This window comes from Mus musculus, chromosome 8, assembly GCF_000001635.26.
Source record: "Mus musculus strain C57BL/6J chromosome 8, GRCm38.p6 C57BL/6J".
In the NCBI taxonomy this organism is placed as follows: domain Eukaryota; kingdom Metazoa; phylum Chordata; class Mammalia; order Rodentia; family Muridae; genus Mus; species Mus musculus.
Genome location: NC_000074.6, coordinates 121,035,229 through 121,057,745, shown reverse-complemented (window position 1 = coordinate 121,057,745; position 22,517 = coordinate 121,035,229). Strand labels below are relative to the sequence as shown.

Genomic DNA, 22,517 nt, shown 5'->3' with positions numbered 1-22,517 from the left:
AGTTTGGGAATGCTAGGCAAAGCTGTCTTTTGCAAAGTCTGCAGTTGAGGGTCTCCCCACAGCAGCCTCTGTGGATGTTGGAGTAACTGGGGCATTTGTCAGCCTCCGGTGCCTGCTGGGATCATGCACACAGAGGTTAGACATTCAGTCCTGACTGTAACACAAAAACTAGCCGAGAACCAAGTTAGCACACCCAGGAGCACCCGGACGCTTCCAGGCTTGAGCCAATGAGTACAATGTGATAAGTACTGTAGAATGAGCACCACACCATGAGCATTGTGTGATGAGCACTGTGCAATGAGTACTATGTGATAAGTACTGAACAGTGAACACCACATGAGCACTGTGTGATGAGCACTTTGTGATGAGTACTATGTGATAAGTACTGTAGAATGAGTACCACACTGTGCGCACTCTGTGATGAGCACTGTGCAAGGCGCGCTGTGGAATGAGTACACCACAGGTGCTGTACACCCCGGGTTGGAGCTGGGATCAGGGCTGTACCAGTCTTCACACTCAGAAGGTGGCTTCTCTGTCCTGTGCAGGACGACACGCGTCCTATCAGAGGCTCACACCCTTTGACACAGGACGAGTGTCTCAGGTCGGTTTCATAGAGCAGAGCAGGAACCGCCAGGCCCCTCGTAGCCCAGAGCTTCCCACAGGGTGGCACCCTCTCCGTGTAGCCAGAGTCTCTTGCACTGGGTTGCAGTGGTCTCCAGGTGAGAATGGCAAAAGAGCAAACGGGAGCTTTGAGAAGGAGGACTCCTCTCTGCTTCACCGGTGGCCCCAGGGCAGTGGCTCTCTCCTGTGTGACACCCTCTTACCCTCTGCCCTCACACACCTTTGTTCAAGATGGCTACTTCAAGTTCCACGCATTGCCTACATTTCCAGCCAGCAGGAACGAGGACTGCCTCGAAGGAAGGGTGGGGACTCTGGTCAGCTGATTGCTGCGTTTAGGGGATAAGATGAACAAATTCTTACCTTAATCTTATTAGCCATAGCGCGGTCACATAATCTCAGCTACCAGCAAAGGAGGCTGGGAGGCGTGGCTTGACTTCCAGGTGTATGTATACCTGGGTCCAGGGCCTGCTCCTTTCGTTCCTGTGTGTCCCTAGTGTTCACAGCAGAGTCGGGACTGTGGGAGGGGTGTGTGTGTGTTTGATTTTTTTTCTAGACAGGGTTTCTCTGTATAGCCCTGGCTGTCCTGGAACTCACTTTGTAGACCAGACTAGCCTCGAACTCAGAAATCCGCCTGCCTCTGCCTCCCAAGTGCTGGGATTAAAGGCATGCGCCACCACCGCTCGGCGTGGGAGGGTTTTTGCCATGGGACAAATGTGTGCCTGATGTAGCAGAGGGACTGACACAGTCCTAACTGGGACTCACTGCCCGGTCTCGCGACGTATGATGGATCGGGTAGAGTGCAGTGACTCCAGAGTCCATATTTTACCATGGCAAGGGTGAGAACATGTGGTCTACAGAGAGAGCTTGCTCTCTTCAGAAGCCAAGAGCTCTCTCCTTTTGCCTGGGTCATTTCACAATTTCACCCCTCAAACACCAGGCTAGCCCTTGCAGAGAATGTCCCAGTTACCCTGTGCAGTAAGTACTATGTGATAAATACTGAACAATGAGCACCACACAAGAGCAGTGTGCAGTGAGAACTGGAACTACACCCCAACCTCCTGACTTCACGTCGGATTCCCCGGAAGGCTCGCCCAGAGTGAGCACACAGGTCTCAAGAGTTAAATGTCCTGTTGGCAGGCAGTTGGGCATTTTATTTCCTGGTTCTGTTAGTTCTGTCACCATCTGCAGCAGGGAAGGACCAGATTCAGGGGCCCATCATTTATTTCCTCAAGGGATGGGGCCACTGAGGCGTCTGGGGCTTTTTAGAAAAGAGGCCTCCTGATCCAGGATTCCCACCCTTGGCACACTCCAGCCCTGACTCCAGCCCTGGATGTCTGAGGCTCTGTTTCCACCCATGACAGTGCCCTGGGGCTCTCTCCAGCTTACTTCAGCATAAAGTTACCAAGGAACCTCTGCCAGGAACAGAAACTTCGAGGCTCAAAGAACTGGGTGACCTCAAGAAATTAAGAGACAGCTGGACAGAGGACATTCATGAGCCTGGGTTCCAACTGGGGTAGATATCTGGAAACGGGCTGACTTCTTCCCAGTGTCTGCATCCCAAGAACGTGGCTCTGTAACTCCCAAGTCGGAGACCAGGGATACTGCTCAGTTGGTCGAGCGCCTAACATAGGAGAAGCCGTGGGTTCCACCCAGGGCATAGACCAGCTGTGATGGACATGCCAGTAATCGCAGCACTGGGGAGGTAGAGGCAGTAGAGGCAGGATAAATTTAAGTGTATCCTGGGCTACATAGTGAACTTGGGGCTATCCTGAGCTATACCAAACCCTTTTTAAAAAATGAAATCCCAACTCCAGTGAAAAGCCTGTTCTGAGCCTCTGCATCTTACCCCATTCCTCCTCAAGAATGTGGTGCTAAGCTAGCCACCATTACCCACCTTTCCTTTGGGGGTTGGTAAGCTACCCAGATAGCCTGCCGTGCAGCGGAGGGAAGGGGTTCACAAGCTTGGTCCTTGCTAACTGTCCCTCCTGCCTGCCTGCCTGGCCTGATAACCTGGCTGCATTTGGAAATAAATGACACATTTTCCTTACATCTGCTCCAAATTTTCGTTTCAGAAATTAGAGCGCTCCGTTCCGTGGTATTACGCGGCGGCACTCCACGGGCCTGGGAGTGCAGAGCTGATTGGATGTCCCACCCAAAGGAGAGACGGTTCAAGCTCTTTCCAGGAAATTGAGTGGAACACCCAAACTGACATCCAATATTAAATATTGTATTTGTGGACTTGTTCAGGAGAGTTCCCTGGCATCCGACATCTGGGAGAGAAACTTGTAAGTGGGGAAACTGAATGCCTTGCTGGAATGAGGCTTCATCAGGGCTGGGAAATTAAATCATCACTGTGCACAGGGCAGGGCCAGCTGCATAGAAAGGTAGGGCTATTAAAATATGATTAGCCCAACCGTATTTTGTCTCAAAAATGTCATACATCATTAAAGTTGAGAAGACTTTGATGCCAGTACCCCTGGCAAGGGCTGTGCCCCGTCAGCAGAATGAACCCCAGAACATTCTCTGCAAATATACAGGCTCACCAAGCAAGGCAGGACCCAGAAAAACCACAGCTGCACCCCCAAATCAAAGCCCTACCACTCATGAGCCTCAAGTGTACCACGCATCAGGCCAGGCAGATTCAGGAAGTGAGGCACAGGGCAGGGCCACCTGCAGAATGCACTCTAGGGACAAGGGTGCAGCCTGGTGGCAGAGAACTTTATCAGCGTGGGCTGGTGCCGGAGTTCTGTCTCCAGCAACTTAAAACAAACGAAAGTGTTTCTGAAATCTGGGTGATCATGATGACTGATATTTTAGAGTAGGAGCAAAAATGAAAATGCTAAACCATTATTTGTTGTAACTGGCTAGCTTGTTTGCTGCTGCTGCTGTTGTTATTGTTGTTGTTTTATAAATAAAGTTTTATTAGGCTATGGGCCAGTATCAGGGAGGGGCCAGTTAGGAAGTCAGAATCCTATTTTTGTCCTTTCAAAAATTTTTTTTTGATATTTTATACTTGTTATGGAGTTTTGCAGTTTTAATTTATCTTTTTTTTTTTTTTTTTGAGGCACGGTCTCATGTAGCACAGGCAGGTCATGTGATTACTGTATGGCCAAGGATGGCCATGACCTTAAACGGCTCCTTCTACTTCCTCCTTCCAAGTGCTGGAATTAGAGGCATGTGCAAGCATACCAGCTTCATGGCGCTGGGAATGGAACCTGAGAGTGTCATGTATTCTGGGCAAGCCTCACACTCACTGAGCCATAGACTCCATCCTTTACATTTAGACTTTGATAAAAGTCTTTGCATACTCTGGAGAGATGAGCCTTGTGGCTTTTTCATCTAAATTTCAGTGTGTGAATTAGATGCCTGCCCCCCCCCCCTCCCAGCTCACTCCAGTCCCTGCCCTGGCCCAGGAAAAGGTTTTAGGTCATTTTCTCTTCCCAGCAAGGGTCTCCCAGGTCTCCAGCTCTGTCACTGTTAATATGGCAACCCTGGCCTGGTACTTGGAGGTCACCCAGAGGTTCCTGTAATCCTAAAACCCCAGTCCATCTGCAGCCCCCCACCTCTCTCTCTCTCTCTCTCTCTCTCTCTCTCTCTCTCTCTCTCTCTCTCTCTCTCTCTCTCTGGTAGTAGAAGGTGTCATTCCATGGGTGGGATGTGGGGTTGGCACCTCTTGGCCAGGTATCTCTAGGCATCAGGCAAGAAGTCCCATTATGCACCGAAGTGACCCATGTTTCAGGAGAGAGGCCAGGTGCCTTCCCTGAGACCACCTGCATCAGGCACCTGTGCTTAAGCACCTGGGCATGAGCATCCTAGGTGTGGCAGCTGGGAGGATCTCAGAGCAAAAACCACCAAAGGCAGCTCTTGGCTCCCCCCAGGCATAGACAAGGAAACCTGTGGGCTGTGTCACTCAGCAGCTGGCTTTAGGGGACCCTAAACATCTCCACCCCAGAGCTCTGACACAGGAGCCTGTGTGACTTGAGTGGGTCCTAGAAAGCCTGGAGTGGCTCTAGGAGTGACCTAGGCTGACCCTGAAAGGTGAGGAAGGTGTCACTGACATGGTGAGCAGCAACCACCACCCAATCCAGGCTGGAGTTGCCTGGTTGGTGTGAATTCCCCATGTTGCTCAGGCTGGCCTTGAACGTTCTAACTTTGTATCCTCCTGCTTCAGTCTCTGGAGCTGCTGGGTTGACAGGCTTGCAGCCCCTGGCTTAGAGAAGCTGTCAGTTAAGAGCTTTGACAGTTGGGAGGAGGGGGTCCAACAAAGCAATGCTAGTATGGACATGCCATAGGGAGCTCACTGTTCTCTTTACAATAGCGGTTATCGAATTCAGAGCGTCATACGCACTAAATGAAATCTCTGGCCCCAACCTCCATTCCCTGGAACCCGTTACTTTGCATGCTAATTAAAAATAACTATAAACAATGATATCAATTCCTGGCCACATCCCATATTTACTGAACAGGAAGTGCTGACAGTGGGGAGTTCATTTTTGATCCCTCTCATGTCCTGTGGCTCTGACAACCATGAACAGAGCCTCAGAACTGGCTCTCTGACTAGGCTACCTCACTGATACCTGGGAGGAGCTGGTTTGTAAGTAGAAGCTCCTGCGTCCCTCCCTTGTGGTTTAAACTCCTGGGGCATGCTTGGGCAGTACTGATTCCCAGATGCTCCCAGTGTGAGAACAGAATGCAGAAAGACCCACCATCTTCCTCAGAAGCCATGCGTACCTCTCATTAGGAGCAGAGGAAGAGGAGTACTGGGGGGCTGTGGAGCACCCCCACTGGGACATTAGAAAGTGCCCAGGTTGGAGTGTCATCGAGGAAAGCTGTAGCCAGGACATGGGATGAGCGACTATGTAAGGCTGGTTTTGCCTCCAACCACTGAGGGCTGGAAAAGGCCCAGTCATAACAGATTTGACCTGCTGCCTGCTGCTGATATAGACCCGAAAACGGCCCAAGAGACCCATAAACTGAACTCGCAGCCCTCGCCTGCCCCTGGTTTGGCTTGGTGGAGGCTGGCATTACTACCATGGTGGGGAGGAGTTGTGGTGACTCATGACCCCTCCTCCCAGAGCTTCCCCTTGATGCTTTTGAATGAAGCCTCTGACATCTGAGTTGCTGCTGAGCCTCCTGGAGCAGGCTTGGGGGGGGGCACTCCCATGGCTGCCCCCCACCGAGAATCTTGGCTCCAAGTTTGTGGGAAATTAGAGGTCAGTGGGTCATTAAAGGGGGCTGCTGAACCAGCATGGGATTTGGTTCAGAGTATGTGCTTGGACTCAGTAGGGGAGCTGAGGGAGGAGGGGAAACTGAGTCACTTCAGACAGTGGGAGGATCCAAGCCATTAAATGACTTCTCAGATTCAGCCTCCTGCCCTGTGATGACCTTGGAGAAGCATACTGTAAATGTCCAATGCTCTTGAGGAGCCTCAGTTTCCCCATCTGTGACATGGGAAGAATACCCCAGTGTCCTTTGAGGTTTTAAAATATGAACTGAATTCAGGCCGGTAGAGTATGCCATCCCACCGAGGCACAGGAACAGCAAGTATCGCAGCGATTGGGCTGGAATTTGCTGTCCCCTCCCCCTGTCCGTCTCCCAGGCCATGTTTATTCTGTTTCTTTGATTTTACCCACTGACCTGGTGTATGTAGCACCCATGCTACTGTGTGCCCTTTATGTAGTCTCTACAACGTTACTATACAACTTGTACTTACTCTTTGAGAATGTTACACATGTATGCCATGTACTTTGATCCTATCTTCTCCCACTACCTCCTCCAGGTGTCCCCAGGATCCCCTCATGTCCCTTTCCTGGACTACATGTGCTTCTCCCCTTTATTTACTTTAAACCTACAGGGTTCAGGTAGTGCTGCCCAGGTGTGCATGGGTGTGGGGTCACCAGAGCATGGGCACCCTACCAGTGTTTACACCCCAAGGAAGAGTCACTCTCCCTCCCTCAGCCCCCATCAGCTGTCAAAACTCCTTGTCTAGGGGTGGAGCATCACGAGCCCCGCCCCTCCCCATCTGTGCTCCAGTGCTGTCTGGCTTGATGTCGTGCTCTGTACCCCCAGCTGCTGGGAGTTCACGAGTGCAAGAGCCATGTCCTGTCCAGGGGACAGCATTTCACAGCCCTGCTCCATCTTCTGCCTCTTACATTCGTCCCATGTCCCTTTCCGTGATGTTCCCTGGACCTAGGGCAGAGAGATGGTTGATACAGATGTCCTGTCTATGGCTGAGCATCCACCGTCACATTTTTTTTAGTTCTTTGACCAGTTATGAGTCTGCATTAACTTCTGCCTCTTGCAAAAAGATGTTTCCCCAACCAAGGTCAGGAGCAGCACTAATCTCTGGGTAGAAACAGAAATATTTACAAGATATTTTTGCAACACATCTATTAAGCAAAATAGCAGTAGTAGTTTCTATCCTACTGCCTATGATCTCCCGAGTCATGAGCATTTAACCAGATTTATAGTATCAGGCATACATTCCTTCACAGTAAACAGGCCTCAGCTCCAAGTATCAAGTGCTTGGTTACTCTCGTAGCCATCAAGCCACTATCACCAGTAGATACATCTTGATTGATAAATCGATACTGTTGCCCATGGGCTCCGCCCCTGGGTTGGACAATGGACGTCTCTTCTCTCCCAGCAGACTCTCAAAGCAGTTTTTGTTGTCATCTATTTGGTGGCTATGGATCTTGAGCATAAAAAAAAAGTCCACTGGGTGTTTGCACTTCTCCTGCTGAGAACTCGCTGTTCAGGCCCATGCTCTGTTTCTGACTGGCTCACAAATTTGTTGATTCAAAGAGGCTTCCAGCTTCACTTTGGAAGCCTAATCCATTTAATGCCTCGGCTTCGGGTTTCCATAATGTGTTTGCAGCACCACACCCCAGCCCTAAGCTGTGTTATATGGTGAGGACCCAGAGTCTGTCTAGTAATTTTCGGCTGGATAAAGAAAGAGAGGCCTGCATAGGAGCATGTGGTGGGATTAGACTGATTCCTCCACCCATCCATCTCTTCTCCATCAGTCCAACTACCGTCTCTAATCTGTGCATTTTCCATCTGCTTATCTGCTGTCAACCATCATACACCCACCCATCAGCCCATTCATCCACTCACTCATCAGCCCACCCCCACCCATCCTCTCACCTATGTCTGTCCACTTGTTCTCTCTACTATTCATCCACCTACCTTCTATTCACCCTCCACCAATGCTTCACCCACCCACTCTGTCTACTCTCTACCCATCCACTCACACATTCATTCATCACTTAGCATCCATCCATGTGTCCGTGCACACACCTGTCTGTCCGTGCGCACACCCATCTGTCTGCACACACATCCATCTATCCATGCACACATCTGCCTGTCTGTGCACACATCCATGTGTCTGTGCACACATTCATCTGTCCGTGCACATATCCATCTGTGCATACATCCGTCTGTGCACAGATCCATCTGTCCATGCACACATCCACCTGTCTGCAAGCACATCTGTCTGTCCATGCGCACAGCCATCTGTCCGTGCACACATCCATGTGCCATTATGAGCACACACCAGACACTTCTCATTTCATCTCTACAGCTCTCTTAGGCAACTACTGCCGTTACAACTTGTACTGGCTGGTTCTCTGTGTCAACTTGACACAAGCTGGAGTAATCACAGAGAAAGGAGCCTCCTTTGAGGAAATGCCTCCATGAGACCCAGCTGTAAGGCATTTTCTCAATTAGTGATTAAGGTGGGAGGGCCCAGCCCATGGTGGGTGGTGCTGTCTCTGGGCTGGTGGTCCCAGGTTCTATAAGAAAGCAGGCTGAGCAAGCCAGGGGAACCAAGCCAGTAAACAGTACTCCTTCATGGCCTCTACATCAACTCCTGCCTTCAAGTTCCTACCCTGTATGAGTTCCTGTTCTGACTTCCTTTGGTGGTGAATAGCAGTGTGGAAGTGTAAGCTGAATAAACCCTTTCCTCCCCAACTTGCTTCTTGGTCATGATGTTTTGTGCAGGAATAGAAACCCCGACTAAGACACTATTTCTTTGGACATGTTGGGAAACTGAGGCACAGTGACCTATTCAGAGTCACAAATCTCTAATTGTAAGTGCTAATAGCTGACCTCAGGCTTGCAGACTTCCAAATTCTGGTGCCCAGGGCTAGCCCCTTGGAGAAACCCATACTGAGTGGTGGGGTGAGTGATGTCAACATTTGTTTTCAGGTGTTTTACAAACTTTCCTAGCCATGCTGGGATTTTCTTCTCAAAGAGCTGGAGTTTGGACTTGAAGCAGCCCACAGAGTCCATCTCATACGGAGTCTGGGAAGGTCAGCTTTGAGACTGGGCTCAGGGAGTTTTTAAAAGGAGTATGCGCTCTACAGTTACATCTGGAAACAAACCCACATTTTCTGCCTTGCTCAAACATTGTATACGATGATGGGAAAAGACCCAGGATCCACAGGGCAAGAGACCAGCTGCCCAGGAAATAAATCAGGATGATTCTGAGAGGTGCCCTGTGAAGTGGGTGTGGGAACCAGGTAGGAGACATCCTTGGATCCATTGTGTCTGAGATGAGGGAAGGTAGAGAAAGCACCACAATGCTCTTCCTCCTCCTTCCACTCCTCCTCCTCTTTTTTCTTCTTCTCATTTTGTTAAGATTCAGACTAGGGCCAGAGTTTACCATTACTGTCATCGTGTCATTATTACCACCCACCATTGATATCATGTGACCTCAATCATCACCACCACCACCACCATCATCACCACCATCACCACCATCATCACCACCACCATCACCACCATCATCACCACCACCATCATCACCACCATCATCATCACCACCACCACCATCATCATCACCATCATCATCATCACCATCATCACCACCACCATCACCACCATCATCACCACCATCATCATCACCATCATCACCACCACCATCATCACCACCATCATCATCACCATCATCATCACCATCACCACCATCATCACCCCTACCCTACATCTTGATCTGCAGGCAGCAGAAGTAAATGTCGCCCCTAGGCCTGGCTTGAACATCTGAAACCTCAAATCCCACTCCCACAGTGGCACACTTTGTTCAACAAGGCCACACCTCCTAACAGTGCCACTCCCTATGGGCCAAGCATATTCAAACACATGAGTCTACGGGGGCCAAACCTATTCAAGCCACCACATTGCACTCCGTGGTCCCCCATAGGCTTGCAGGCATAAAACAATGCAGAAATGCATTCAGTCCAACTCCTGAACTCACCACCGTCTATTACAGTCTCAGCCCTATTTAAAAGTTCAGAGTTCCCTCACCTCCTCGCCCCACACCGGCTGCAGCACTCCTGAGAGTGGGGACCCCGGGCAGCACAGTAGGGCTGGCTCTGGTGGCATGGGTGTAGGTGATCCTCCCCCAAGGCCGTGAGGGAGGAGAGCTGGCCGTGCCCCTTGTTGGCTACTGTTGGGTGTGCTAGCCCAGGGAGTGCTGGAGAGCTCCCCCTGGAGGTCATGGTGCAGGAGAGGTGATAGTGCAGGAGAGGTGATAGGCTGACCCACTCAGCGGCCACCCAGGTCCAGATCCAGGGCTCTGAGCTGGCCCATCCCGACAGCTACTTCATCTGTGGTCTGCTGGGGCACACGAAAGGGCTGGCCAGTCCTGTAGATCCCAAACTGCAGGACGTCCATGACACAGGGCAACAGCAGGATGTCTGAGAGGGGTCCCAGTGAGGGTCCAGTATTGATGGGGCAGCAGAAACCAGAGGCAGCGAACTAGACAATGACTCATTGCAAATGAACACTTGCAAGTAAAGAAGTGGGGGCAAAAGGGTGAACTGTGGGACACACTGTTACACACCAAATCCTCCATGATGAGGGTTTTTAAAAAAATATGTTTTATTTATTTCTTATTTTATTTGTTTCTTCGTTTGTTTGTTTTTGTTTTGGGGGAGGTTGCAAGGTGGAGGGTGGGTGAAGGAACAGAGAGATGAATGGGATTGGGGTACATGATGCAGAACTCACAAAGAGTTAATAATTAAAAAAAATTCAAAGTCTCTTCTGAGATTCACAGCAATCTTTTAACTGTAATCCCCTATAAAACCAAAATAAAAAGGCAGATCACATACTTCCAACCTACAATGACATGGGATATACATACATGACCATTCCAAGTGGGAGGAGAGGGAACACAGAGAGGAATACTGGGGACCAGTAAACAGGTGGGCAAACTCCAAACCCTGCATCTCCATGTCCGATGTCAAAGCGCTCTTCATTGCTCCAACTCCTTGCAGCTTTGTTGACTGCAACAAACTTCTTCCTCTGACAGGTTCCAGTCGCTGTTAGCAGCTTTCCTCGCAGGTGTCCCAAGGCTCTCGCATCTCCAATATCTTGGGGTCCCCAAGGCAATCTAGATTCTACCTTCACAGCCTCACACAATGGCCTCTCTAGGCCTCCATGCAGGGACACCCCTGGCATGTTAGGTCGGCCTGAGCAGCTTTCTGGTTATAGAGGGAGAGCCCATAACCCCTTTCTTCTGTCTTTGACTCTAAAGCCAGAACCACGCGGCCGAAGCTGCCAAGTTCTGCTTCTTGCTGGGGCTGGAACATGGCTCCCTCGTTCAATCCCATCTTCTCCAGCTTTCGGTTTTCCATGATCTCCTTTGCTGCCTAAGCTTGGCTGCCTTCTCTGTAGACCAGGCTGGCCTCAGAATTAGAGAGATCCAACTTCCTCTGTCTCCAGAGGGCTGGGACTAAAGGTGTGCACCACCACTTCTGCACATAAGCTGTCCTGTGATTCCTTTTCACATATTGGAAGCTCGGCTGAGAGGATATTTATTGCCCTGAGTTCATGGCCCCCTTTCATTGCATTAAACATCAGGCTTTTCTTTTGCCTGTTCATCTCCTTGAACACAGGGCTTAGCTCCATTCACTTAGCAGTGCCCCTTTCTCCCCAAACTGTACATTTTGTAATTTTATGCCCAATCTGCTCCTTTGCATTATAGATCTGCATAAGAGTGAACACTTATAAAAGCCACAGGACAGAGTCAATACTAGGCTGTTTCGAAATTTCCTTTGCCAAAGTGATGAATCCAAAAACTCTTCAATTTAGCCTCAGGCACACTTCTCAGACAAGATTCAAAAGCAACCACAGTCTTGGTCAAAATATCACAAGAATGATCTCTAGGCCACGTACTAACATCCTTCTCATCTGAAACTTCTTGAGCCAGACCCCCCTACCCCCGTAGTTCATAGTTCAAATCATCCTCAGCACCACTGTCTTCCAGGCTCCTATTAGAACAACCCACTAAGCTCCACTTAAAGCATTCAACTGCTTTTCTAATCCAAAGTTACAAAGTCCACGTTTCTCCAAACAAAAGCCTGTCAGGCTTATCACAGCCATACCCCACTTCTGGTACCAACTTCTGTCTTAGGATTTCTGCTCCTGTGAACAGACACCATAACTGTGGCAACTCTTTTTTTTTTTTTTTTTTTTTTTTTTGGTTTTTCGAGACAGGGTTTCTCTGTATAGCCCTGGCTGTCGTGGAACTCACTTTGTAGACCAGGCTGGCCTCGAACTCAGAGATCCGCCTGCCTCTGCCTTCCGAGTGCTGGGATTAAAGGCTAAAGGCGTGTGCCACCACGCCCGGCCAATTGTGGCAACTCTTATAAACAACAACAACAACAACAACAACAACAACAACAAAAACCCGTTTAATTGGGGCTGACTTATAGGTTCAGAGGTTCAGTCCATTATCATCATGGCAGGAAGCATGGCAGTGTGCAGGCAGACATAGGGCTGAAAAGAAGCTGAGAGTTTTACATCTTGATCTGCTGGCAGCAGACATGTAAATGTTGGCTTAGGCCTGGGTCAAGCATCTGAGACTTCAAAGCCCACCCTCACAGTGACACAGTTCCTCCCACAAGGCCACATCCACTCCAACAAGGCCACACCTAGTCCAACAAGGCCACACCCACTTCAAAAGGCCACACCTCCTAATGGTGCCACCCCCTGTGGTCCATGAATTTAAGCACATGAATCTACATATATCATTCCTATCCAAACCTCCACACCATCAAAAATGAAGAACTAAGAATAGATATGACCATAGAAACTCTGACTGGGTTTATGGGATCCATCACACTATTTGTTGGGGACTTGTAGGCTCAAGATGCTTCACTCACCCTAAGCGGCCTCTGCCCTGACTGTACTCCCCAAATTCTCATGATCTTGACCCCCAAACTATTCTCCATGGTTGAGCCCTCTCTCAGCGCCTCATTCCCACTTAACCCTGCTGTCCACATATGGGCTCTGGGCCAGCACTATTCTCTCTGAGCACTCACAGGGCACCCTTAGCCCCATCCACACGCGCACACACACACAAGCAAATAAGAGAACATAGAAGTGTCCTGACATTCATGTCCCTGACATTTCAGGAGATCTGGGTGACACCCAAGTTAATTCCACCGATTTCTCAGATGAGTCTGCTACTGCCTATTTGGGATCCCATCAACAGGGCATTCCCGTGTGTTAGCAGAAAGAATGCCTAACTGCGGGCTCCTGGTTATTATGACAGCTTACATTTCCAAATGGGACACTTCTTGAGACCCTTACTAAGTCTCAGCGTTTACCTGGGGGGTATCAGCTGCCACCATCTACCTTGTACCATCTTGGATGGGGATCCAGCTGCAGCCACGCAGAGCCTAGAGAACAGAGGCTATCTCAAGTCTGTGTGAGCTACCTGTGAACGCTCCATGCACTGTATGAAGGTCTTATGGGGCTCCGTTAGCTGGTGTGCAGCCGAGTCCTTGTTCCTCCAAACAAAACTCTCCGGCCCCTCCTTCCGAGTTCCCAGCTCCATTTCTGTCCTGGTGAAAGATGGCCTTTCTGTGAGCAAACTTCTACTCACTGCAGCCTCTCCAGTAACTTCCTGTGCCCCTCCCCCTGGCCTCTTTTGGCGACCCAGTGGGAATGGTTGCCAGGACAGGGTCCTCAGTGAGGTGCGACTGAAGAGACCCGTGACCCCCATCGCCAGGTCCTGGATAGCCAGGTGGAGAGGGTCAGTACCAGGATGTCTGCAGCTGGGGTGGGGTGGAGGGGCAAAGGGGCAGGAGAAGCTCATGAATAATCGGCCGACCTTTCCTCGGTGTGTTTGGGTGAGCCTAAGCCTGTTTACAGTGAACCGCGGGGTGATTTTTCATCCTTCCAAATGGAACCAGGGTTATGTAAGCATTGAGACCTCGCCCGGGGAACACCTGCTCCAAGGGGCCCAACGGAGGGGGCCCAGGAGAGACGGTGCCCCATGCTTGACTCATGATCAAGTTCATGATGAGGAGGCTGCTCTTCAGCCAGGAAGTGGTCCGGAAGGGCAATGACTCTTCCTGGGGGGGTGGGGGTGGGGGTTGGATGGGGCTGCTGTGAAGGGGCCAGGATCCCTGTACCCTCTCCTGAGCCAGACACAGGTCAAAATCAGAACTCAGAACTAGGTGCTAGAGGCAGATGCTTACCAGTAGTGCGTGGGTGCATGCGTGGGTGCGTACGTGGTGCGTACGTGGGCACGTGGGTGGGCGCGCGGGTGCACGGATGGGTACGTGCATACTGCGTGGGTGGGCACGTGCTGTGTGGGTGGGCACGTGCTATGTGGGTGGGCACGTGCTGCGTAAGTGGGCACGTGCGTGGGTGCATATGTTTCTGCATGGAGGCCACACAGGTCTACATCCACTTCCTCTTCTGTCACCCTCCTTACTTTTTTGAGATAGGCTCTCTCACTAAACCCAGAGGTCACCCGTTCAGCTAGATTGACCGGCTAGTGAGCCCTGGGGATCTTTCAGTCTCCGCTTCCTCCGTTACACTGGGCTCTGAATGTGGGCACTGGACATAAATTTCATATCCTTATGCTTGTACAGACTGGGCCATCTCCCAGCCTCCTAAAGCTTGTATTTCAAATTTATCCCAGATGATTTTTTTACAAGCGTATGTTTGCCTTGCCCCTTGCTCAGAGCAAAAGGGACATGGCTCTGCACTCAGTGACCAGGAAAGAAAGGGAATCAGTCAGAACACAACGTGGAGATGGCCAGCCCTTGCAAGCTTCTGTCATGCGTTACCCAAAGTGACGGACACTTTCGGACTTCAGGGGTATACCCTTAGAGACTAGTCTTAGGTCTCGCGGTTTGCTGTGACTGCCTCATGAGATAAGCCATTGGGGATACCTCAAGGTGAGCACCCCATGTGTGAGAGTCGTCTGCTATGACGGCTGACCACCACATGACACCACAAGCAAACAGCAAAGTTTTTTGTTTTGTTTTGTTTTTTTGTTTTGTTTTGTTTTGTTTTGTTTTGTTTTGTTTTTCGAGACAGGGTTTCTCTGTATAGCCCTGGCTGTCCTGGAACTCACTTTGTAGACCAGGCTGGCCTCGAACTCAGAAGTGCTGGGATTAAAGGTGTGCACCACTACGCCTGGCTAACAGCAAAGGTTTTTATTCCTTTCTCTTGTGGTTCTGGATTCTGGAAAGTTGCTAGCTGGTTCCAGGTCTAGTGAGGAGTGGGGGGTGGGGGTGGTCTTTGCTTCCAAAATGGCATCTCAAATGCCATGTCCTTGTATGGTAGAAGGGATGACAGGAATAGACTGGACTCCCCTTCAAGCCCTAACCCCAGCCACAAGGATATTTCTCTTGAGACCCAGTCTCCCCCTTGGGGTCTCACCTCTTCCTATTGGCACATGGCCGGATGGTTCCCACACATGACTTTGGGGACACATTAAACCACAGCACTTGTGTGTCCAGATGATCTGTTGGGTTGGCGAGCTGAAGCCACAGATGCACTGGTGTAGCTCAGCATCATCACTTGGTAGAGGGTGGGCATGTGATTCCCTCTCCACCATTCACCAACAGGAACATAGCATGGGGTCTGGCAATGACCTTGAACTGTGGCTTAGACAACAGAAAGTCAGAAAGAAGGCGGGGGGCCCTTCTTCAGGCCTCCTCCCCACCCTCATCCCCATTTAGATTCCCTCTGGGTCATTGATACTATATTTCCATATGTATTTAAATGGTTGGTGATGTGCCCACTGTGCTGGGGGAGGCTTGTTATACTCCTCATGGCCACTTCAAATGGAAGGCCACTCACTGTCACTCAGGGAGCCTGCCCTACCCATCATGGTAACAAGAGCTTGGCCTTCATGGTTTCCTCAACCCCTCACACCACCCTGGGGCAGGCTCTGCTGTCTTCTGTTTTCAGAGCCAAGGCTGCGAAACCCTACGCCATTTTGCCTAAAGACCTGCAGATCAGGGAGTAGAGGAACTGGATCTGCAACCAGCCACAGAACCGGTGACCTCAAGCTTATGGTGACAGTCAACATAGCTTGTCAACATGACTGGATCTGGAATCACCCAGGAGACAGGCCTCCAGCAGGCAGGTCTGTGAGGAGTTACTTAGTTTAGGTTAGCCTCTGGTCAGGCCTGGGAGGGATTGTCTTGATGAAGTTGGTTGAGATGAGATGACACATTCTAAAGGGAGCTGAGCACCTCTGTTTCCCAACCGTGGACGCCATGGACCTGCCCAGTGCCTCACATTTCTGACAGACACTGTGCTTTCCCACCCTACTGGTCTTGTAGCCTCAAACTGAGCCAAAATAAACCCCTCCTCTTAGTTACTTTGTATTCAGTCAGGAATGGAGCTACCCTATTGGGATGTATCTTCCTTCATCATTATGTCTCCTTGGAAACATCCTTGAAGACACGATGTATCTCCTCGATGATTGTAACCCCCACGACCACCACCCCCCACCCCCCTAGCCCCGCCAAGTCTACAGTGAAGATGAACCATCACCCTGAGATAACCCAGGGACAGCCTAGCCTGTCACCCATCTCCAGTTCTACTGCATCCTCAGGCTTCCTTGGGACTGTCACAAACCCTACTAGGTCCCACAAGGCCCATTTTGCAGGCCACGGGCAAACAGGTTTTCTATGCACCTCCTGGTGCTTGCTCAGGGTGGGCGTCTCCACACAGAGTCACAGGGTGGTAGAGGACTCCAGGTGGTGACCTGTGTGTGAGAACCACTCTGATTTTAATTGCCCGAGGGCCACCAGGTACCACCTGGTCTGTGCCTCTCTGGGAACCTGGGCACTGAGAGCTTCTTATTCCTTCTGTTGACAGCAGGACTGAGCTGTGAGTCTGTCTCCCTGTTGGCAATGCCTGCTCTGGCTGATGGGCAGAGTGCGGTAGCCCGCCTGTCTGTCGTCTCTGCCCCTTTTTTTAAAATAGTGGGACCCCTTTCCCACTCCCTAGGTTCTACAATACATGTGAGAAGAAAGTTGACAGACTGCCCAGTTTCAGTTTCCCTGGCAGGGAGGTTAGACTTCAAGAGTGCCCTGCATCCAGGATGGGTGATTGCATCCTAGGGCAGCTGAGGGGTGAGGGACTGATCACTCTATATACTTTTAGGGAAGTGCCCTAAGCTGGAGTCTAGGCAGTATCCATTAGACATGGACACCTTTTCGCTATGATTCAGGGTGACCCTGGGAACAACCCACTCTACAGATGCCTGAGGGATGGAGCGATGGGCGGAGGCCCCAGCTGCTGTTAGATCTGGGTCTCCTCCTCCCCCCTCTGTCCAGATCAGCTCCTCAATCACTATGGCCTCGTGACAGCTCTCTGAAACCTCCGTGCCGTTCTCTGACATAGTCTCTCTTTTGTCCTACATCACCTGTGCATGTGGGGCTGGTGACTAAATCACCATCGTGGCAGGAAAAGCCCGTGAGAGAACACAGAGTGCAAGGCAGGAGGGAGACCGATCCCCTAGATGCATTGTGAAGCAGAGCAATTGGGCCCAAAGGTCCATCTCCAGTTGAGAGGTCCTAGACCACCAAAGCCACTTTTTTTGGGGGGGGGGGGAACTTCCTGTCACTCACACTGCCCCTTATTCATAGTGTGCTAGGTTTCCATTATCACCTTGTGGCTGATCCAGTCTTCATTTTATAGAGGGCTTAGGATTTTTATTCCTTACCCAAGACTGCTCAGCTGGGAGCTAGGCCTGACCTGAGTCTCCTTGTCATGGTGGCTTTGGTATTAATGCTATCCCCACCCCACTCCTTTCCTTGTCTTTCACTCTGTTGGCTCAGCCTACAATACTTCTTTGTCGCTTTGGGAAAATTCCTCATCCCCTGCCCTAGGTACAGTGGTGGCAGAGTGGGTGGTGGTGGTGGTGGTGGTGGTGGTGGTGGAGGAGGAGGAGGAGGAGGACGAGGAAGTGGAGGAGGAGGAGGAAGAGGAGGAGGTAGAGGAGAAAGAGGAGGAGGTGGAGGAAGAGGCAGAGGAGAAGGTGGAGGTGGAGGAGGAGGAGGTAGAAGAAGAGGAAAAGGAGGTGGAGGAGGAGAAAGAAGAGGAGGAGGAAGAGGAGGTAGAAAAGCAGGAGGAAGAGGCGGAGGAAGAGAAACAGTTGGTGGTGGTCCTGCCAGGAGCTAGCACTAGGTAACCTTGGCAGCCTGGGATGGGTAAGAGGCTGGAACACCTGTCTGGAACAAACCAGAGTGAATGTCAGTGTACCTGATGGGCTAAGTGTTTGCAGTCTTCCTCTATTTGCCTGACATTCCGTTTTCATGTCCCTCTGAGTTACCCCACTGCTCCATGGCTCCTTCAGGGATGGGCACAGATGATCCTCTCTGAGACCTTCCCAGCTTGCCCACCCCGCTCCTGCTGTGTGACACCCAGGGAGCCTGGCCCCGCTGCCCACTGAGGCTCACCTAAGAGGGACAGTCTTCTCTCACAGATGTACGTGGGAAACCCAGTCCTGGAGTCAGCTGCCTACCGTGGAGGAGGAGGGCGTACAGGAAGCCAGGGCTGCAGAGTCAGCTCTCCCAGTCAACTGGAAAAAGAGAAACGTCTGCGGAACATTCTAGAATCGAGTCCTGCCGTCTGGAGCACCTCGGCTGTGAGTACACACCGACCCTGCCGACGAAGGACAACTGATGGGTGGGTAGGAAACTTGAACCATTGTGTCTCTTGCCTCTGGGTGCTTCCGTCACTCCCCTGTCCCTTCTGCCAGCTCTGCAAGTTCTATTGTCGTCCCCCCCCACACCCCTGAACTGCAGGCCTTTTCTACCCAGACAAAGCCATAGGAGCATGCGTGACCGTTGCCTGCCTGATCAGAAGGCCACTTGGAAGTACAACCCCATCCTGTAATGTGGACAGGTGTCCCTGCGTGTTCCTGGCCGACAGTCCAAGGTGCTTGCTGTGGCTGCCTCAGCTGCATCTGGAGTCAGAACCCTCCTGATCCCACCCGTGGGCAGGTCATGCTCTCTCTCCTTCTTTGCTGAGAGTGGGGGCATCCGGGCTCCCAGCTTTCTCCAAGGGACTATATCGTAAGTTGTGCTGAGAGGAGGGGCTGCAGCTTGTATCTCTAAGGTAATCTGTCTACATGAGGGAAAAGGCCCTTGGAGGATGGTGGTGCCGAAAGTCTCATACCATAGCCTGGTGCTTTTTGACAGTTGTGGGAAAAGATGGCTGGCAAGCCAACTTGACCGCAGAGAAGCATTTAATCCACGAGAAGTCCCTCGTAGGGGCTTGGCCTGCTCCTAAGAAAATACAAATATGATTTAAAAAATACAAAAAAACACAAGACCGCATCCACCTGCCCCTGTCTTGTCCTTGTTTCAGACACTGGGTACTGACCTCCCCTTGGCGACCACCATTAGGACTCTGCTCTGCCTAGAAATACTGTAAGCATTTATAAGGAAACACACATCTGATGGTTCATCTTTGCTGCCAGCCTGACAGGATTCCATTCACCTGAGAACCAGACCTCGAGGTCTGTGTGAGGGTGTTGCCACCAAGGCTTCACTGGGGACAAAGGACCCGCCCCAAGTGTGAGTGGCACCACCTTCTGGGCCAGTGCCCAGACCTACCTGGAAAAATACGGAGAGGGAGAGCTGAGCAGCAGCCGTCACCTCTCTGATGGCAGCAAGACAAAATGGAGCATTCCTTTCCTCTCAGTGCTTTTGTTAAAGTGACTAGAACACCAGGTGACACCGATGCTTTGATAACCAGAGTATGGGAGTATGGGTACTCTGGCCTTTGAAAGTAGCACGCTGGAGGAGTGTTGCAGAGTCTGGGCTGTGGGGTAAGGGACACAGCAGAGCTCAGTGGGCCATTCTGGTGGGATCTTGGAAGATAAGAATGCTTTGAGGAACGTGCCTGATGCGGTTGCTGAGGGGAACGAGGACTCTCTTGGGAACCGAGCTAGAGGCCTTTCAGGCCACCTTATGGCAAAGAACCTGGCTACATTCTGCCTGTGTCCTCAAAAGTAGATGATCAAGTCTGATTTTAAAGAGTAATGAGCTGCCTTCTTCGACATAGGAAATTTCAAGACAGGAGGGCATCCAGGGTGTGGTGCGGTTACTGTTCGCTGCCCTCGGCCGGTGGTCTGGTGAGAGGCAGAGCAGAAAGACTAAAAGAAAAACCATGAGCAAACAGACACAAGCAAGCGAGCAGCAAAGCCTGTTTGTCTAGGAAGGAAGAGTGTGCAAGCCTCGTGTCTCAGGCCAGGCAGTGTGGAGAAAGTAGCGGTAATTGTTGAAGGTGCTAATGCCAATAAAGAGAAGCCTCCAGCTCTTCAGTGGAACAACAGACAACACGCCCTGAGTGTCGCTGAGGATACTGAAGATGCCAGGATGCCAGGACAGTGAACATCCATCAAGGAAAGCTGGAGTCACCGAGTGGAGCTATCCTATGCTACAGGTAGTAGATACTACAGGTAGGTGGGGCTACTCAGAGCTGTTGGATCGATAAAGAGTCCATCTGGAGCCCCAGGTGCAGGGCTTGGTCTTTGCCGTGCTCTGTTTTGGTGTAGCTCTGATCTGGTCTTTGCCTACTATGCCCCATTCTCCACAGGATGGCCGCTGTTTATTGGAAGAGTCTAACTTGTTTTTCATCTCATTGGGCCGCACTGAGATGACTGTGAGTATGAGATGAGACTTTGGAATATTAAAATGTTGAAACTGTTAAGACCATGCTGACCTTTGCAGCTGGACTGACGGTATCTTGCATTATGAGGCGAGGTAGGCTTGTGAGGGTCAGGTACAGAGTCCTGTGGTCTAAAATGGTTGGATCTAGGCCTCAAGTTGGCGATGGGTGGGCTTGAGGTGTCTAATCTCCACTGTCAGCTGGATTTAGAATCACACAGAAGACACAAAACCTCTGGGTGTGTCTATAAGAATGTTTCCTGAGAGGATTAATCAAAATAGGAACACCCATCCCTAATATGACCAGCACAGACCCTTGAGATGAAGTCCCAGACCAACTGAAAACAGAGGAAAGTTGAGACAAACACCCAGATCTGTCTGCTTTGTGTGTGTGCATGTGTGTGTGACTGCATATGTGTGTGTGTGTCCATGTGTCAGTATGTGTCTGTGTGTGTGAGCAAGTGCACAGGTGTGCACATGTATGTACACACACGTGTATGTGTGCACATGCATGCATATGTATGCACTTGTGCGTGCATGAGCATGTGTGCATGCATATGTGTGTGCACACCAAGGACAACCTTGGCTGTGTCATGCACATGTTTTATTTGTGTGTGTGTGTGTGTGTGTGTGTGTGTGTGTTGTAACATGTGTGTGGAGGTCAGAGGACAACTCTGTCAAGTTGGCTCTCTCCTTCCACCATGGGATCCGGTGGCCAAGCTGCTGAGGATAGGCCACAGTCAGTCACCTTTACCCGCTTAGCCACTTCATTCTCCTGATGTTTTAAAAGGTAGTTTCTCTTATCAGCCTGGAAGTAGGCCAGCAAACCTCAGAGATTCACCTGTTCCCACCTCCCAAGACTTAGAATACAAGCATGGGATGCCACCCCAGCTTTGTGAGGTACTAGGGATAGGACTTGGGTCCATGTGCTTGCAAGGCCTTGATTATTCATATCCCCAGTCCTTCCCTCCTTCCCTCCTTCCCTCCTTCCCTCCTTCCCTCCTTCCCTCCTTCCCTCCTTCCCTCCTTCCCTCCTTCCCTCCTTCCCTCCTTCCCTCCCTCCCTCCCTCCCTCCCTCCCTCCCTCCCTCCCTCCCTCCCTCCCTTCCTCCTTCCCTTCCTCCATCTCTTCCTCCCTCCCTCCCTCTCCTTCCTGTTGTTCTCTCTTCCTCCCTCCTTCTCTCCCTCCCTCCCTCCCCACCATTACTGTGGCACTGGGATTGAACTGAATCAAGGCCTTGTGCTGAGCTCCACTAGAGCTCTCATCCTTTCCCAGACGCTCCTACACTGATACAGGCAGGCAGCTGTGATGGCTCTCTCTGTGGCTGCATATCCGGTTCATTTTCGTTCTCTGAATGGAATCTCCTGCAGTTTAGGGCTGCTGGCATCGCTTACGGGCGGACATCTAGATAAACATCACTGCAGCGAACATCTCATCGGCAAGTGCACACACATCCTTAATTATTTCCTCTCTGTAATCCCTAACCTTGGGCAAGCCAAGTTGCTGTTTATTCAAAGTTGGTAGATATTACTACATAGACTTCCAGAAAAGCCCTTTGAACAAGTCTATACTTTGAAGAGCAGGGTTGAGGGTAGGCAGGGTTTTGAAAAGAGATGCCAGTATTGCAGAGGCTGTTTGGCCACTGAGACTCGGATGATATTCCAAGTTGGAATACTCTGCTTACTTTAGGAAGCTGGGCCAGCACTTCACAGTGCCTTCAGAAGAAGGAAACAGGAGGCTGGAAGGAAAGATGGAGAAGCTGATTTCTGTGCAGACCTCTCAGGAAAGCCTTGACTCCAGCATCAGCTTGTGACCAGTTGGGGCTTCCAAAGTGTGTGTGCATGGGAAGGGAAGAGAGTGGGCAAGTTGCCGCTCCGAGTCAGCTCCATTCCAAGACACCAGAAGAGCTGCCTCAAATCAAGAAGCTAACTGTATACAGGACGGTCAAGTGACAGG

At 50.8% G+C, this 22,517-nt stretch overlaps 2 long non-coding RNA genes across 2 annotated transcripts in view; both read left to right on the top strand.

The window, feature by feature from the left end:
• The window catches only part of Fendrr (Foxf1 adjacent non-coding developmental regulatory RNA), a 28,229-nt gene extending 25,365 nt beyond the window's left edge, over positions 1 to 2,864 (top strand). The window contains exon 6 of the long non-coding RNA NR_045471.2: positions 2,694 to 2,864. This is a non-coding gene — a long non-coding RNA (Foxf1 adjacent non-coding developmental regulatory RNA). The remainder of the gene's footprint in view (positions 1 to 2,693) is intronic.
• Positions 2,865 to 19,788: 16,924 nt separating this feature from the next.
• On the top strand, positions 19,789 to 21,995 carry Gm46071. Its single transcript, XR_001778763.1, has 3 exons — positions 19,789 to 20,337; positions 20,491 to 20,556; positions 21,932 to 21,995. It is a non-coding gene; the product is annotated as a predicted gene, 46071 (long non-coding RNA).
• The last annotated feature ends 522 nt before the right edge of the window (positions 21,996 to 22,517 follow it).